General features: G+C 40.4%; 1 pseudogene; it reads left to right on the top strand.

Moving 5' to 3' along the window:
• The first annotated feature begins 11,071 nt into the window (after positions 1–11,071).
• On the top strand, positions 11,072–17,251 carry LOC117975148 (pantothenate kinase 3-like; annotated as a pseudogene).
• The last annotated feature ends 146 nt before the right edge of the window (positions 17,252–17,397 follow it).

Here is a 17,397-nt window from a genome sequence, read left to right as displayed (position 1 = left end):
TTTCTTGTTTTTGTCAGGTTTGTCAAAGATCAGATAGTTGTAGATATGTGGCATTATTTCTGGGGGCTCCGTTCTGTTCCATTGGTCTATATCTCTGTTTTGTTACCAGTACCATGCTGTTTTGGTTATTGTAGCCTTGTAGTATAGTTTGAAGTCAGGTAGCGTGGTGCCTCCAGCTTTGTTCTTTTGGCTTAGGATTGACTTTGCAATGTGGGTTCTTTTTCGGTTCCATATGAACTTTAAAGTAGTTTTTTCCAATTCTGTGAGGAAAGTCATTTGAAGCTTGATGGGGATGGCATTGAATCTATGAATTACCTGGGGCAGTATGGCCATTTTCATGATATTGATTCTTCCTACCCATGAGCATGGAATGTTCTTCCATTTGTTTGTATCCTCTTCTATTTCATTGAGCAGTGGCTTGTAGTTCTTCTTGAAGACGTCCTTCACATCCCTTGTAATTTGGATTCCTAGGTATTTTATTCTCTTTGAAGCAATTGTGAATGGGAGTTCACTCATGATTTGGCTCTCTGTTTGTCTATTATTGGTGTATAAGAATGCTTGTGATTTTTGCACATTGATTTTGTATCCTGAAACTTTGCTGAAGTTGCTTATCAGCTTAAGGAGATTTTGGGCTGAGATGATGGGGTTGTCTAGATATAAAATCATGTCATCTGCAAACAGGAACAATTTGACTTCCTCTTTTCCTAATTGAACACCATTTATTTCCTTCTCCTGCCTGATTGCCCTGGCCAGAATTTCCAATGCTATGTTGAATAGGAATGGTGAGAGAGGGCATCCCTATCTTGTGCCAGTTTTCAAAGGGAATACTTCCAGTTTTTGCCCATTCAGTATGATATTGGCTGTGGGTTTGTCATAGATAGCTCTTATTATTTTGAGATACGTCCCATCAATAACTAATTTATTGAGAGTTTTTAGCATGAAGCGTTGTTGAATTTTGTCAAAGGTCTTTTCTGCATCTATTGAGATGATCATGTGGTTTTTGTCTTTGGTTCCGTTTATATGCTGGATTACGTTTGTTGATTTTCATATGTTGAACCAGCCTTGCATCTCAGGGATGAAGCCTACTTGATCATGGTGGATAAGCTTTTTGATGTGCTGCTGGATTTGGTTTGCCAGTATTTTATTGAGGATTTTTGCATCAATGTTCATCAAGGATATTGGTCTAAAATTCTCTTTTTTAGTTGTGTCTCTGCCTGGCTTTGGTATCAGGATGATGCTGGCCTCATAAAATGAGTTAGGGAGGATTCTTTCTTTTTCTATTGATTGTAATAGTTTCAGAAGGAATGGTACCAGCTCCTCCTTGTACCTCTGGTAGAATTCGGCTGTGAATCCATCTGGTCCTGGAATTGTTTTGGTTGGTAAAATATTAATTATTGCCTCAATTTCAGAGCCTATTATTGGTCTATTCAGAGATGCAACTTCTTCCTGGTTTAGTCTTGGGAGGGTGTATGTGTTGAGGAATTTATCCGTTTCTTCTAGATTTTCTAGTTTATTTGTGTAGAGGTGTTTATAGTATTCTCTGATGGTAGTTTGTATTTCTGTGGTATCAGTGGTGATATCCCATTTATCATTTTTTATTGCGTCTATTTGATTCTTCTCTCTTTTCTTCTTTATTAGTCTTGCTCGTGGTCTATCAGTTTTGTTGATCTTTTCAAAAAACCAGCTCCTGGATTCATTGATTTTTTGAAGGGTTTTTTGTGTCTCTATTTCCTGCAGTTCTGCTCTGATCTTAGTTATTTCTTGCCTTCTGCTAGTTTTTGAATGTGTTTGCTCTTGCTTCTCTAGTTCTTTTAATTGTGATGTTAGGGTGTAAATTTTAGATCTTTCCTGCTTTCTCTTGTGGGCATTTGGTGCTATAAATTTCCCTCTACACACTGCTTTGAATGTGTCCCAGAGATTCTGGTATGTTGTGCCTTTGTACTCATTGGTTTCAAAGAACATCTTTATTTCTGCCTTCATTTTGTTATGTACCCAGTAGTCATTCAGGGGCAGGTTGTTCAGTTTCCATGTAGTTGAGCAGTTTTGAGTGAATTTCTTAATCCTGAGTTCTAGTTTGATTGCACTGTGGCCCGAGAGACAGTTTGTTATAATTTATGTCGTTTTACATTTGCTGAGGAGTGCTTTACTTCCAACTATGTGGTCAATTTTGGAATAGGTGTAGTGTGGTGCTGAAAAGAATGTATATTCTGTGGATTTGGGGTGGAGAGTTCTGTAGATGTCTATTAGGTCTGCTTGGTGCAGAGTTGAGTTCAATTCTTGGATATCCCTGTTAACTTTCTGTCTCGATCTGTCTAATATTGACAGTGGGGTGTTAAAGTCTCCCATTATTATTGTGTGGGAGTCTAAGTCTCTTTGTATGTCTCTAAGGACTTGCTTTATGAATTTGGGTGCTCCTGTATTGGGTGCATGTATATTTAGGATAGTTAGCTCTTCTTGTTGAATTGATCCCTTTACCATTATGTAATGACCTTGTCTCTTTTGATCTTTGTTGGCTTAAAGTCTGTTTTATCAGAGACTAGGATTGCAACCCCTCCCATTTTTTGTTTTCCATTTGCTTGGTAGATCTTCCTCCATCCCTTTATTTTGAGCCTATGTGTGTCTCTGCACATGAGATCGGTTTCCTGAATACAGCACACTAATGGGTCTTGACTCTTTATCCAATTTGCCAGTCTATGTCTTTTAATTGGAGCATTTAGCCCATTTAAATTTAAGGTTAATATTGTTATGTGTTAATTTGATCCTGTTATTATGATGTTAGCTGGTTATTTTGCTCATTAGTGGCTGCAGTTTCTTCCTAGCCTTGATAGTCTTTACAATTTGGCATGTTTTTGCAGTGGCTTGTACTGGTTGTTCCTTTTCATGTTTAGTGCTTGCTTCAGGAGCTCTTTTAGGGCAGGCCTGGTGGTAGCAAGATCTCTAAGCATTTGCTTGTCTGTAAAGTATTTTATTTCTCCTTCACATATGAAGCTTAGTTTGGCTGGATATGAAATTCTGGGTTGAAAATTCTTTTCTTCAAGAATGTTGAATATTGGCCCCCACTCTCTTCTGGCTTGTAGAGTTTCTGCTGACAGATCAGCTGTTAGTCTGATGGGCTTCCCTTTGTGGGTAACCCGACCTTTCTCTCTGGCTGCCCTTAACATTTTTTCCTTCATTTCAACTTTGGTGAATCTGACAATTATGTGTCTTGGAGTTGCTCTTCTCGAGGAGTATCTTTGTGGTGTTCTCTGTATTTCCTGAATTTGAATGTTGGCCTGCCTTGCTAGATTGGGAAAGATCTCCTGGATACTATCCTGCAGAGTGTTTTCCAACTTGGTTCCATTCTCCCAGTCACTTTCAGGTACACCAATCAGACGTAGATTTAGTCTTTTCACATAGTCCCATATTTCTTGGATGCTTTGTTCATTTCTTTTTATTCTTTTTTCTCTAAACTTCTCTTCTCACTAGGTATATCTCCTAATGCTATCCCTCCCCCCTGCCCCCACCCCACATCACACCCCACAGGTGTGGGCCTGGCTTAAAAATATTATTAACATTTTTTTTGATGTTCCCCTTCCTGTGTCCATGTGTTGTAATTTTTCTTTTCAAAAAAAAAAAAAAAAGAGTCAGTCTTGACTCCTACCTCACATCATACACAAATGTCAATTTCGTATGTATACAAGAAAGAATTAAAGTCAGGCATGGTGGCTCACATCTGTAATCCCAGCAGGTGTTGTTACATATGTATACATGTGCCATGTTGGTATGCTGCACCCATTAACCCGTCATGTAAGAAATGTAAGAGAATCACAGACCAAATCACACTGTTTCTGCTTCTAGAACATTTCATCCCATCAGTTTTATTCTGAGGTTTCCTCTCCAGCAAACTTCCTCGGGGCATTTTCTCCCACAGTCAACAGGTAAGATGTCCAGATGGAACTTTCAAACTTTCTCTGGGGTCTTCAACCTGTCTGTCTCCATTTCTTCTCTTTCATCTGCTTACAAAGTTTTTCAAGCCCCATCCTGCTTAAGAACAGATGATAAGCCACATTCTAGGAGAAGATATTTCAATTATTATATTTTACTAAGGATCTTTATCTGGAATATGTTAAAAAGACTAAAACTTCAATAAGAAAGAGCAAATTAATATGCACTTCACAAAAAATTGCTATTGAGTAATATAAAATACGCTCGACATCTTTTGCTATAAAGGAAATGCAAATTAAAAACACAACAAAGCTGGGCACGGTGGCTCACACCTATACTCCCAGCACTTTGGAAGGTCAAGTCGGGTGGATCACCTGAGGCCAGGAGTTCAAGACCAGCCTGGCCAACCTGGTCTCTACTACAACTACAAAAATTTAGACAGCCACATGCCCCTGTAGTCCCAACTACTCAGGAGGCTGAGTATCTCATGAGATTATCATGAGAATATCATATCATGAAAATCTCTTGATCCTGGGAGGCAAAGGCTACAGTGAGCCGAGATTGTGCCACTGCACTCCAGCCTGGGCAGCAGAGCAAGACACCATCAAAAAATAAACAAACAAACAAAAACAAACAAAAAAACCACACACAAAATAATACTGCTCTTCATCGGAATCATTTAACCTAAAAAGTGGATAATATCAAGTGTTGCTGAGTATGTGAAGCAATTGGAACATGCATACATGGCTGATGAGACTGTAAACTGCTATATCTACACTGGGAAACTATCTGAAAATATCAACTAAAACTAAATATATACATATATATATATATATATATATATATATATATATATATATATATATATACACCTATGACCCCAAAACTAGACAGTTACATTTATACCCAAGAGAAGTGCATGAGCATTTCCCTTGAAGGACATGTATCGAAACACTTACAGCGGCATTAGACATTTCAACCAAAAACTAGGGGTGCTGCAAATGTACTTGGACAGTAAAACGAATTAACGAATCATGATGTACAGTATTCAGATAATGGAATACTCCAGAGCAATAGAAAATAACTACTGCTACTAGCAACAATATATAGAAAATGAATCTAATTTTTTTTTACAAAAATTGAGTGAAAGAATCCATACTCACATGAGTACAGATTTTCTATGGTTTGAAAGTGTCCCCTCCAAAGCTTGGGTGTCGCCATGTGATAATTATTGAGAGATAGAGCCTTTAAGAAGATTAAGCCATGAGGGTTCCTTCCTCATGAATAATATTAGGTACCCTTATAATAAGACTTGACAAAGAAAGTTCATCTCTCTATTGCCCTCAGTTTTCTGCCATGTGAGGACACAACAAAAAGGCCATCACCAGACACCAGAGCCAGTGCCTTGATCTTGGACTTCTCAGACTCCAGAACTGTGAGAAAATAAGTTTCTGGGCCGGGTGCCATGACCCTCTCCTGTAAGCACAGCGTTTTGGGAGGCCACAGTGGATGTGGCCAGGATGAGGTCAGGAGTTCAAGACCAGCCTGGCAAACATGGTGAAACCCCATCTCTACCAAAAATACAGAAAAATTAGCCAGGCGTGGTGGCACTCGCTTGTAATCCCAGCTACCCAGGAAGCTGAGACAGGAGAATTGCTTGAACCCAGGAGGCAGAGGTTGCAGTGAGCCAAGATCATGCCACTGTATTCCAGCCTGGGCAACAAGAGTGAAACTCTGTCAAGAAGAAGGAAAGAAAGAAAGAAAGAAAGAAAGAAAGAAAGAAAGAAAGAAAGAAAGAAAGAAAGAAAGAAAGAAAGAAAGAAAGAAAGGAAGGAAGGAAGGAAGGAAGGAAGGAAGGAAGGAAGGAAGGAAGGAAGGAAGGAAGAAAGAGAGACAGAGAGGAAGGAAGGAAGGAAGGAAATAAGTTTTTGTTCGTTATAATTTATCAGTCTTGAGTGATTTTGTAGCAGCCCCAAATAGACTACCATCATTTCATATGATCCCATTTAAAACACAAGAAAAGTAATCTATGGAGGTGGAGGTCAGAGTTAGGATAATTGAAATGAGACAAAAGGCAGCTGTTGGTTGCTGAAAAATTCAGTATCTTGGTCTGAGTTTTGGTTATATATATAGTAAGCCATAAGCTGAATAGGTTTCATGCATTTTATTTTATATAAATGAAGGCTTAAATTTAAATACAAGAAAAAAAAAAAAAGAGAAGGTTCTCCTAGATACTTCCTATCCTCCAGTACATTCTCTCTTTTCCTTAGGGTTGTTTTGTTTTGTTTTTTTGAGACGGAGTCTCGCTCTGTCGCATCCTGAAGATTATTAGGACTTCGATGGACTGGATAGTAGAGTGAGTCTAAGCGCCACATTCCTCCATTGCTTCCTCTGGATATGAGGGAAGAGAGGTACGTTTCTTGTCCCTAGGGAGGTAGGCTCGACCAGGAGGGACCTGGTTCATTTCGGCCAGGCTGTCACGGCTTCCAGAGCACCTCGCCGCTGTTTCCGTCCCTCAACAGACCGGCTGAGCTCTTTGGAGGAGTACATGATATTGGGTTTTGGTTTGCGCTTCAGGAACTGCTGATACTGTAGCTTCTGAGGGAACTGCAGGGATTTCCCGATTTCCTGCGTGCCTGTGTTAAAAGTTAGAAGCGGGATCTGCTGGCAGCTTTGAGACTGAGCATGACGGTGGAAACATCTAATTTTATTAGTTTTTGCTTGAAATGCAAAAGATGAGAAAAAAAGTTCCCGTTTGTTTGCTTCACATATTTCTCTTAGAATGAAGCCGATTGAAAGTTAACTTCACCCTGAAGAAATACCTCCTGGCGTTTGCAAAGAGCTCCCTTATGCCTCACGTCCAGCTTGGCTCAAAAGGACTCTAAAGAGCCGGAGAGCTGCTGCGGAAAGGCGGAGTCACAGTACAATCGGTGTTAACTACGTGTGCAGCCACCGTCTCCTTAGTCATATTACAGGTGCAGAAGCAGTATAGGTGAATCCCTCACAAGCCGAGTGGGTTAACCTCAGATTGACTTTAGAGATGGTTTGTGACCACCTGGTAGATGGTAGCCGTTACAGCATTTAGAAAGTGAATAAAAGAAAGGATGCATACGGAGGCCCACACGCTTGCTTGGCTTCTGCAGATGGAGAGAGAGAGGTCGCTGTTCTGCCTTCTGGGTGTTGAGTAACCTTGGCATGAAATAGAGCTGAAAATAAAAGCAGATTTTCTTTCAACAAGATAGTATTAACATGCTTGCAGAGTATTTCCCTGTGGATTTCTGCTTAGCACAGTGATACCACAAAGAGCTCTAATCTGGAGGTATGGGTTGTTCCCTAGCTTAGAAGGAGGTCAATCCTGGAGAGTAAGTACAGTGAGGTACAAAAGGATCCTTTGGGATTGGAAGAATAAGCGTTCATTACTTTTATTTATGTAAAACAACAAAATGAGCTTTCTCCTATACTGACTGACCTTGGTCCCTGGAGTTCAGAGTGTTTGCATCTCACACCAGAAGCTTCCTCAGAGGACCCAGAGAAGTACTTTTTATTTCCACCAAATTTCGGCTGAGGTGACTGCTATCTTTTCATCATTTGCTGTGTGTTTGTAGTTAAATCGTTTAAGTTTCAGAGTTTGCGGATCTCCAATGGAAAAAATGACCACCAGCACATCAAATCGTCAACCCCTGGCAGTGTAATCTTTTAGTGAAAGCTTGTAGGGCTTCTGCAACCTGGTTAGGGGGAGTTAGAAAAGGAAACAGAAAAGGACTTGAGCCTTTTAGCTTCCAATCTGAAATCAGACTTGGGCCACACAGTTCTATGGTTTCTGATGATTTCATTTACAGCTAGAAATAGGCTGGATGGCCAGAAATACTACTTGCTTCCCCCATGCGTGGTCCATGTTAGTGATTGATGGGACTGCTTAGAAAGAATAGGTGGATAATCCTAAGCAGCAAATAACCTCAAGTGAATAAACACGAGTCACCTCTGTGTATGAGAGAGAAATGCAGAGGCCAACACAATTCATCTTGACAGAAAATTCCAAAGTTGGGGAATATCATGGACCGCTTCTTACTGGTGTCCCGGGGAAGAAAACAAAACCTGGAGGTACTGGGGATTGAGCCTAGGGCCTCGTGCATGCTCTACCACTGAGCTCTACCCTCTCGGCAACCTAGATCCTTCAGAAAACCCTTTGGTGACCGCCAATATCTGAGCCTGCCCTCTGTGTCAGGATAATCACGATGTTTCCAATTCTGCTGTTAATTCCCTACACGAAGCGCTTCCTCTTTTAGGCACGGCTATACCAAAAGAAAGGTGGCTTGGCCCGGCGCAGCGGTTTATGCCTGTAATCAGAACTTTGGGAGGCTGAGGCGGGTGGATCACGAGGTCAGGAGTTCAAGACGAGCCTGGACAAGATGGTGAAACCCTGTCTCTACTGAAAATATGAAAATTAGCCAGGCATGGTGGCAGGCGCCTGTAATCCCAGCTACTTGGGAGGCTGAAGTACAGAACGGCTTAAACCCGGGAGGCAGAGGTTGCAGTGAGCCGAGATCACGCCACTGCACTCCAGCCTGGGTGACAGAGCGAGACTCCGTCTCAAAACACAACAAGAACAACAACAAAAGGTAGCTTAGTGGTAAAAATAAAGGCACTGTTCCTGATTTGTGGTCAGCCCAAGATCAACTCACCCCAAGGTGGGCTCTCCATCATGTTAGACTTCCTGGAGCATACTTCCATTTTATCATTTGAGTGTGTCCCGGTATACGACATTCTCTTGCAAATTTTCTGATCATAATTTTCTGTAATCTTTTGACTCTTGGAAGCATGTTGGTGTTTCATATAGTCAAAAAATAAACCTGACTCAAGTGTGTGTGAAAATACCCTAAAATTGAATACAAATAGAGGCAAACTAAAATTGCATTGTGAAACAATAACATAATCCAACTGAAAAGGAAAGAACTGATCTATGAAAATGGTTTATACAGTTTGTTGTTCTAATTGTAAGATTAAAAAGAATTGCAAACAAATCTTGAACTCTGTATCAGGGTTATTTTTGTAGAGCTAGGGCTGTAAGAATTCTGAGATTTTGTGTGAATTTCAGGATTGGGAAAATGAGTGTGTGTGAGCAGGTGTGTTGTTGGAACCAGACTGTCACTGTAAGAGAAAGAAGGTAAAGAATAGTCCTGTTGGTGTTGATGGGAATTGGAGGCATCAGTATGAAATTATACATATGTAATTTTATAGGCTGGGCATGGTGGCTCACGCTTGTAATCCCAACACTTTGGGAGGCTGAGACGGGCAGCTCCCTTGAGGTCAGGAGTTCGAGAACAGCCTGGCCAACATGGTGAAACCCCATCTCTACTAAAAATACAAAAATTAGCCAGATGTGGTGGTGTGTGCCTGTAGTCCCAGCTACTTGGAAGCCTGAGGCAGGAGAATCGCTTGAACTTGGGAGGCAGATGTTGCAGTGAGCCAAGATCCCACCACCGAACTCCAGCCTGGGCGACTTAGCCTTTTCTCAAAAAACAAAAAAAAGTAAAATTTCCCTGCAGATCTGTCTGCTAACTAGGTCTAGAAGAAATACCTCAGAAACAATGAACAAAGATAATAAATTTTGATTTTCAAATACCATTCCCTACTAAAAGGCACCAGAGATACTAATAGAAAGTAGCTACTAGTGTCAACTACACTGACTCCAGGACTGGGCCAGGGAAACTACAAGGTGAACCTAAGATATCTTGCTGTGCCAGAATGTTGGGGATGATTGAAAAGAACACAGAACTGGGCTTGAAGGGAATCTCATTGACCAAATCTGACACACTTTGAACATTAATGATGACAATAAATGATTATCAATCTTGGGAACTTAAATAAATAAATATGGAAGATGGGAAGATTTTCCTTACAGTGGTATGCCAGCTAATAAATGTGGAAGGAAGGATAAAATTTGAAAATCCCCATTAGAAAATTACAAAATCTGGACACCATCAGAATGCTGATAAGTGCAGGCATAATTTATAAGTCAATACTAAAAGTATAGGTAAAATTTTGATGAGGATCAGGATATTTATATAGTCTCAGAGTATTTACCTAGAGCTTACTTATTGATTACAATGAGGAAGATGATACTTTTGCAGGGAAGAAATAGCAGCTACAAACTTAACCAAATGATCAAAGCTAACTTCACTAATAATGGGGAAAACTGACATCACATGCCTCTTGGTGTGATAGAGGATAACATGATTTTTGTGACATTTCTCCAAGTTTCCATAACCTTAATCTTATCATGAGTAGCACAAATAAGAAATATTCCACAAAACCACTGGCATATACTCTTCAAAAACATCAATGTTGTGAAAGACACGATTGAGCAACTGTTCTAAATTAAAGGAGACTAAAGAGTCAAGACAATTAGATTCATATGTGTCTGTGAAATGGATCCTAGCTTGGGAGAGAAATTTCTGTAAAAGATTGTATTGATACAATTAGTTAAATTTTTAAAGATTGTATATTAGATAATACTATTTTATCAATGTTAAGTTTACTGAATTTGATAACTGTGCTGTGTTAAGGAATTGATCTTGTTTTAAGAAATACACATTGATGAATTTAGGGATTAAAAATATATAATGTGTGAAAATCATTATCAAACAGTTTATAGAAATAATCTTTGAGATATATATCTCAAAGTATGTATATATATACATACTTATGTATATGTGTGTGTGTGGGGGGGTGTGTGTATATATATATATATATATATATATATATATATATATATATATATATATATTCCTGTTGGGAGCAAGCTCCCCAAAATATGGCCATAAACTGGCCCCAAAACTGGCCATAAACCAAATCTCTGCAGCACTGTAACATGTTCATAATGGCCCTAATGCCCAAGCTGGAAGGTTGTAGGTTTACGGGAATGAGGGCAAGGAACACCTGGCCCACCCAGGGTGGAAAATCGCTTAAAGGCATTCTTAAGCCACAAAAAATAGCATGAGTGATTTGTGCCTTAAGGACATGCTCCTGCTGCAGTTAACTAGCCCAACCTATTCCTTTAATTCGGCCCATGCCTTCGTTGCCCATAAGGTATACTTTTAGTTAATTTAATATCTATAGAAACAATGCTAATAACTGGTTTGCTGTTAATAAATATGTGGGTAAATCTCTGTTCAGGGCTCTCAGCTCTGAAGGCTGTGAGACCCCTGATTTCCCACTTCACATCTCTATATTTCTGTGTGTGTCTTTAATTCCTGTAGCACCTCTGGGTTAGGGTCTCCCTGACCGAGCTGGTCTTGGCATATTCCACTGTTGCTGATTGTTTGGTTGAAGAGGCAAGATATTCAGAAATGATCCCAAGATGTGGACAATATGTGCTTCTCAGGTGGTTCCCATTCCATTTTAAATGTTTCCAGGGAGGGACAAAGATACAAATTTCTCAATTTGTATTCAAATCTAACAGGTGTTTTATTCTATTTTCCTGCTTACAATCCCTGTTTGTAAGTCAATCAACTAAGGACATCTGAAGGAAACAGAATTTAATTCTCAGAGTCAGGAAGTGATGAGAGACTGCTTTGGTAGGGAAAGTAATAGTAAATTTGTTCTTTCTTGCATAAATAAAGAAGAAAAAGAAAGAAGAGACAGAGCCAGGGAAAGAAATAGAAGGCATAACAATCCTAAATATGTATCCACCAAACAGCAGAGCTGCAACATATGTAAAGAGAAAAAAATAGTTAACTTTAAAAAAAATAGACAAATCCACAATTACTTTGGAGACTTCAAAACTTCCCTCATAATGATTGATAGAACAACTAAACAAAATCAGCAAGAATGTTGAAGAACTAGGCAGGGTGTGGTGGCTCACGCCTGTAATCCCAGCACTTTGGGAATCTGAGGCAGGCAAATCATGAGGTCAGGAGATCAAGATCATCCTGGCTAACATGATGAAACACAGTCTCTACTAAAAAATACAAAAAAATTAGCCAGGCGTGGTGGCGGGCGCCTGTAGACCCAGCTACTCAGGAGGCTGAGGCAGGAGAATGGCGTGAAACCAGGAGGCAGAGCTTGCAGTGAGCCGAGATCGCAGCACTGCATTCCAGCCTGGGCAACAGAGTGAGACTCCGTCTCAAAAAAAAAAAAAAATGTTGAAAACTCAAAATCGTCTTCAGCCACCAGAATTCAGTTAACATTTATAAAACAGTCCACACAAGAAGAGCAGAACACACTTGTCAAATCCACACAGAATATAGGTCAAGGTAAAACATATCCTGGGCCATAAAACAAACCTCAACAAATTTAAAAGAATTAACTAATATGGTATGATCCCTGACCGCAATGAAATTAAACTAAAAATCAGTCACAAAAAGATGACAGAAAAATATCCAAATGCTTGGAAAATGAACAACACACTACTAAACAGTTCATAAAACAAAGAGAAAGCCTTAGTAGACATCAAAAAATAAGTTAACCTGAATAAAACTGAAAATACAATATATTAAAAATTCCGAGACATCCTAAAGGAGTGCTGAGAGAGAAATACACAGCACTAAGTGCACACATTAGAAAAGAAAAAAGTCCCAAATCAGTCCTCTAAACTCTTACTTGAAGAAACCAGGTGGGAAAAAGAGCAAAATAACCGAAAGCAAATAGAAGAAAGGAAATAATAAAAAATAAAAGCAGAAATCAATGAAATGGAACACCCGCACACATACAAAAAATAGAAAAACAAACAAAAAGCTAGTTCCTTTCAAGGATCAATAAAAGAAGAACTCTAGCAAGATAGAAATTTTCAGCAGAGAGATGACACAGTTTACCAACATCAGGAATAAAAAGAGGATATCACTGTAGACTCAGCCGACGTCAAAAGCATAAGGGAGGCTGGGCGTGGTGGCCCACACCTGTAATCCCAGCACTTTGGGAGGCTGAGGTGGGCGGATCATTTGAGGCCAGGAGTTCCAGACCAGCCATGGCCAACATGGCAAAACCCCATCTCTATTAAAAAGTCAAAAATTAACCAACCATGGTGGCGCATGCCTGTAATCCCAGCTACCTGGAAGGGTGAAGCATGAGAATCACTTGAACCCGGGAGACAGAGGTTGCAATGAGCAGAGATGGCACCACTGCACTCCAGCCTGGGCGAAGAATGAGACCCTGTCTCACAAAAAACTAACAAAAAAACAAACAAAAACCTCTATGGGGGGAGGGAAGGAGACCTCTTAGAACTAAAAATGTAATACAGCAAGGTCACAGGATAAAAGTCTACAGAAATAAATTATATCTCCAAATAACGGCAATGAACATGTGGATAGTGAAATTTAAAATGTAATACCATGTATTTCCTAATAGCTAGAAGAGAAAATTTGGAATATTCCCAATGCAAAGAAATGAGAAATATCTGAGGCGATGGATTTGCTAATTCCCCATATTTAATTATTACACATTGTACGCATCAAAACACCTCTCTGTGCCTCACAAATATGTGCAATTATTATGTGTCAAGTAAACATAATTAGAAAATACATTTTTTAGGGCGGCGGTGGCGGCTCCCGGGACCAGGGCCTTTTGTCTGGAGCGGCTGCGTGTTTGTGTGTGGGCGGGGGCCGGAGCCACCAGGCAGTCAGCCTTCCCAAGCTTGCTCAGGGCATCCCCTCAGGCGCTGCCGCCCCGCCCAGCCTGAGGGGAGGAACCCTCCGGGCCTCATCTAGCGGCCCGGCCACCTCCGAAGTTGCAGCCTCTGCTCTCAGTGCTCCGGACCCGAGGCCGTCCCTTGCCCCTCCGGCCGAGGCCATGAAGATCAAAGATGGCAAGAAACCCTCTTTCCCATGGTTTGGCATGGACATTGGGGGAACTCTAGTAAACCTCTCGTACTTTGAACCTATTGCTATCACAGCAGAGGAAGAACAAAAAGAAGTTGAGAGTTTAAAAAGTATTCGAAAATATTTGATTTCTAATGTAGCATGTGGATCCACCGGCATTAGGGATGTACACCTTGAACTGAAAGATTTAACACTTTTTGGCCGAAGAGGGAACTTGCACTTTACAGGTTTCCAACCCAGGACCTGCCTACTTTTATCCAAATGGGAAGAGATAAAAACTTCTCAACATTGCAAATGGTGCTATGTGCTACAGGAGGTGGTGCCTACAAGTTTGAAAAAGATTTTCACACAATTGGAAACCTCCACCTGCACAAACTGGATGAACTTGACTGCCTTGTAAAGGGCTTGCTGTATATAGACTGTTGGTTTCAATGGACATGCGGAGTGCTATTATTTAGCTAATGCCTCAGAACCTCAGCAATGCCAAAAGATGCCTTTTAACCTGGATGTTCCCTACCCACTGCTTGTAGTGAACATTGGCTCAGGAGTCAGTATTTTAGCAGTCCATTCCAAAGACATCTATAAACGAATGACTGGGACAAGCCTTGGGGAGGGTACCTTTCTGGGTTTATGCAGTTTATTGACTGGCTGTGAAAGTTTTGAAGAGGCTCTTGAAATGGCATTCCAAAGGTGACAGCACACAAGCTGACAAGCTGACCCATGATATTTATGGAGGAGATCATGAAAGATTTGGTTTGCCAGGTTGAACTGTAGCATCTAGTTTTAGGAATATGATTTATAAGGAGAAGCGAGAATCTGTTAGTAAAGAAGATCTGGCAAGAGCTACTTTAGTTACTATCACCAATAACTTCGGTTCTGTGGCACGGAAGTGTGCTGTTAATGAGAAAATCAACAGAGTTGTCTTTGTTGGAAACGTTTTATGTGTCAATACCCTCTCAATGAAACTTTTGGCATATGCACCGGATCTTTCGTCAAAAGGTCAACTGAAAGCATTGTTTCTAGAACATGAGGGATACTTTGGAGCAGTTAATGCACTTCTTGGGCTGCCAAATTTCAGCTAAAGCTCCAGGTCTCTCTCTCAGCTAATAAATGTCATCCAAGAGGAACTGAAACCAGAGGCATTATTACTGTATTGTTTGTCACTGGCAACCAAAGGATAAAAGAGTAGCATAAGCTGCTGAATGTTGCCATATTAAGGGAGAGAATTTAGTAACGTGAAAAAAAAATTTAAAAAGACAGTAACTGTATAATCTCTGACAAAAAGGAAATATTTAGACGTAAATCTAACAAAATCTGAATAATGCTGAAAAAGACACAATGTAATGTAAGGCGGGCGTGGTGCCTCCAGCCTGCAATCCCACCACTTTGGGAGGCCAAGGCAGGTGGATCACCTGAGGTCAGGAGTTCAAGACCAGCCTGATCAACATGGTGAAACCCCATCTCTACAGAAATACAAAACTTAGCCGGGCATGATGGCAGATGCCTGTAATCTCAGCTATTCGGGAGGCTGAGGCAGGAGAATTGCTTGAACCCAGGAAGCAGAGATTGCAGTGAGCCGAATTGCACCATTGCACTCCAGCCTGGGTGATAAAGCAAGACTCCGTTAAAAAAAAAAAGAAACTTACACAATGTAATGTACACAATGCTGATGAAATAAGTTTAAACAAACCAAAAACACACAAAAAAAACTAAATAAATGGAGAGATGTACAGTGTTAACAGTTTGCAAAACTCAACACGGTAAAGATGGCAGTTCTTCTCAAATTGACATATAGGTTCAATGAAATTCTTATCAAAATCCAAGCAAGATTTTTATTCTAAAATTTATGTAGGAAGTTAAAGGCATTAGAATAGCTAAAATAATCATTAAGAATAAAAATATAAGGGGAAGAAACAGTCAACTTGACTTCAAGACTATTGTATTACATTGTTGTATGCTTGTATTATTGTATAAGAAAGGCAGGAAGCAAGTCCGGGCCCCCTGGCTCATGCCTGTAGCCTCAACACCACTTTGGAAGACTGAGGCGGGAGAATTGCTTGAGCCCAGGAGTTGCAGATCAGCCTGAGCAACAAAGGGTGATCCTGACTGCCAAAAAAAAAAGAAAAAAAAATAAACCTGGTCACAGTGGTCTTGCGCCTGTGGTTCCAGATACTCAGGGAGGCTGAGGTGGGAGGGTCACTGGGTCCCTAGATGTTGAGACTGCAGTGAGCAGTGATACTACCACTGCACTCCAGCCTGGACTACAGAACAAGACTCTGTCTCAAAATTTTGTTTTTTTGTTTTTGAGACGGAGTCTTGCTTTGTCACCCAGGCTGGAGTGCAATGGCACAATTTCAGCTCACTGCAATCTCTGCCACCTCCCGGTTTCAAGTGATCCTCCTGCCTCAGCCTCCCGAGTAGCTGGGATTACAGGCACCTGCCACCACACCCAGCTATCAACAAAAAAATTTTTTAATAAAAAAATTAAAAGAATGTCAACATTATGCCTTATACAAAAATGAACTCAAAATGGATCAAGGATGTAAACATAAAATGTAAAAGTATAAAACTTTTGGGAAAAAAACATGGATGAAAATCTTTTTGATCTAGGGCAAGGCAAAGAATTTTACAGTTGGCATGGAAACATGATCCAGAGATCTTGTAAAGCTGGTTCTTCTCTTCCTCTTTCTCTCTCCTGCTGTATCATTTGCTTTGAGTGATGCTGAGGCTGGAAACAGGAAATGCAAATAGGAGAGCATTAAAGGCAACTAATTGGGTCGTGTCTTTAGTTTTTTTTTTGTTTTTTTGTTTTTTTGAGATGGAGTTTCTTCCCTCTTGTTTGCCCAGGTTGGAATGCAATGACGCAATGTTGGCTCACTGCAACCTCCGCCTCCTGAGTTTAAGCAATTCTCCTGCCTCAGCCTCCCAAGTAGCTGGGATTACATGCATGTGACACCACGCCCAGCTAATTATTTGTATTTAGTAGAGACAGGGTTTCACCTTGTTGGTCAGGCTAGTCTCGAACTCCTGACCTCAGTTGATCCACCCGCCTCTGTCTCCCGAAGTGCTGGGATTACAGGCGTGCACCACCACGCCAGGCCTGTTTTTACTTTTTATTTGATCAAGAAATGAGATAAAAAGAAAGAAAAAAGAAAGAGAGAGAGAGGGGAAGAAAGAGAGAATGGAGGAGAGAGAAGAAATGAAAGAAAGAAAATTGGAAGAGTTGAATCATAGTTCTTTGAGGAGTGGATTTGAGGAGTGAGTCAGAGAAAAGTAAAAAATAAAAGTACACAGAGTTGAACCCAGGGTCTCAAAAATGCAAAACACAAGCTCCTCTATCACTGTCATATAAAGAAAAATCCAAGTTAAAACAAGAAGACACAATATCAAAAGACTATTGCAATAGGAGAGCACTCAGCAATCTAAGCATCTCAAAATCAAACAGAAAACACTCTTCTTTTCTTTTATTTATTTATTTTGAGATGGAGTCTTGCTCTGTCACCCAGGCTGGAGTGCAATGGCACGATCTTGGCTCACTGCAACTTCTGCCTCCTGGGTTCAAGCGATTCTCCTGACTCAGCCTCCTGAGTAGCTGGGATTATAGACGCAACACCACACCTGGCTAATTTTTGTATTTTTAGTAGAGATGGGGCTTCAC

This window comes from Pan paniscus, chromosome 9 (genome assembly GCF_029289425.2).
Source record: "Pan paniscus chromosome 9, NHGRI_mPanPan1-v2.0_pri, whole genome shotgun sequence".
NCBI classification, from domain to species: domain Eukaryota; kingdom Metazoa; phylum Chordata; class Mammalia; order Primates; family Hominidae; genus Pan; species Pan paniscus.
This window is presented reverse-complemented; position numbering and strand designations above follow the sequence as displayed.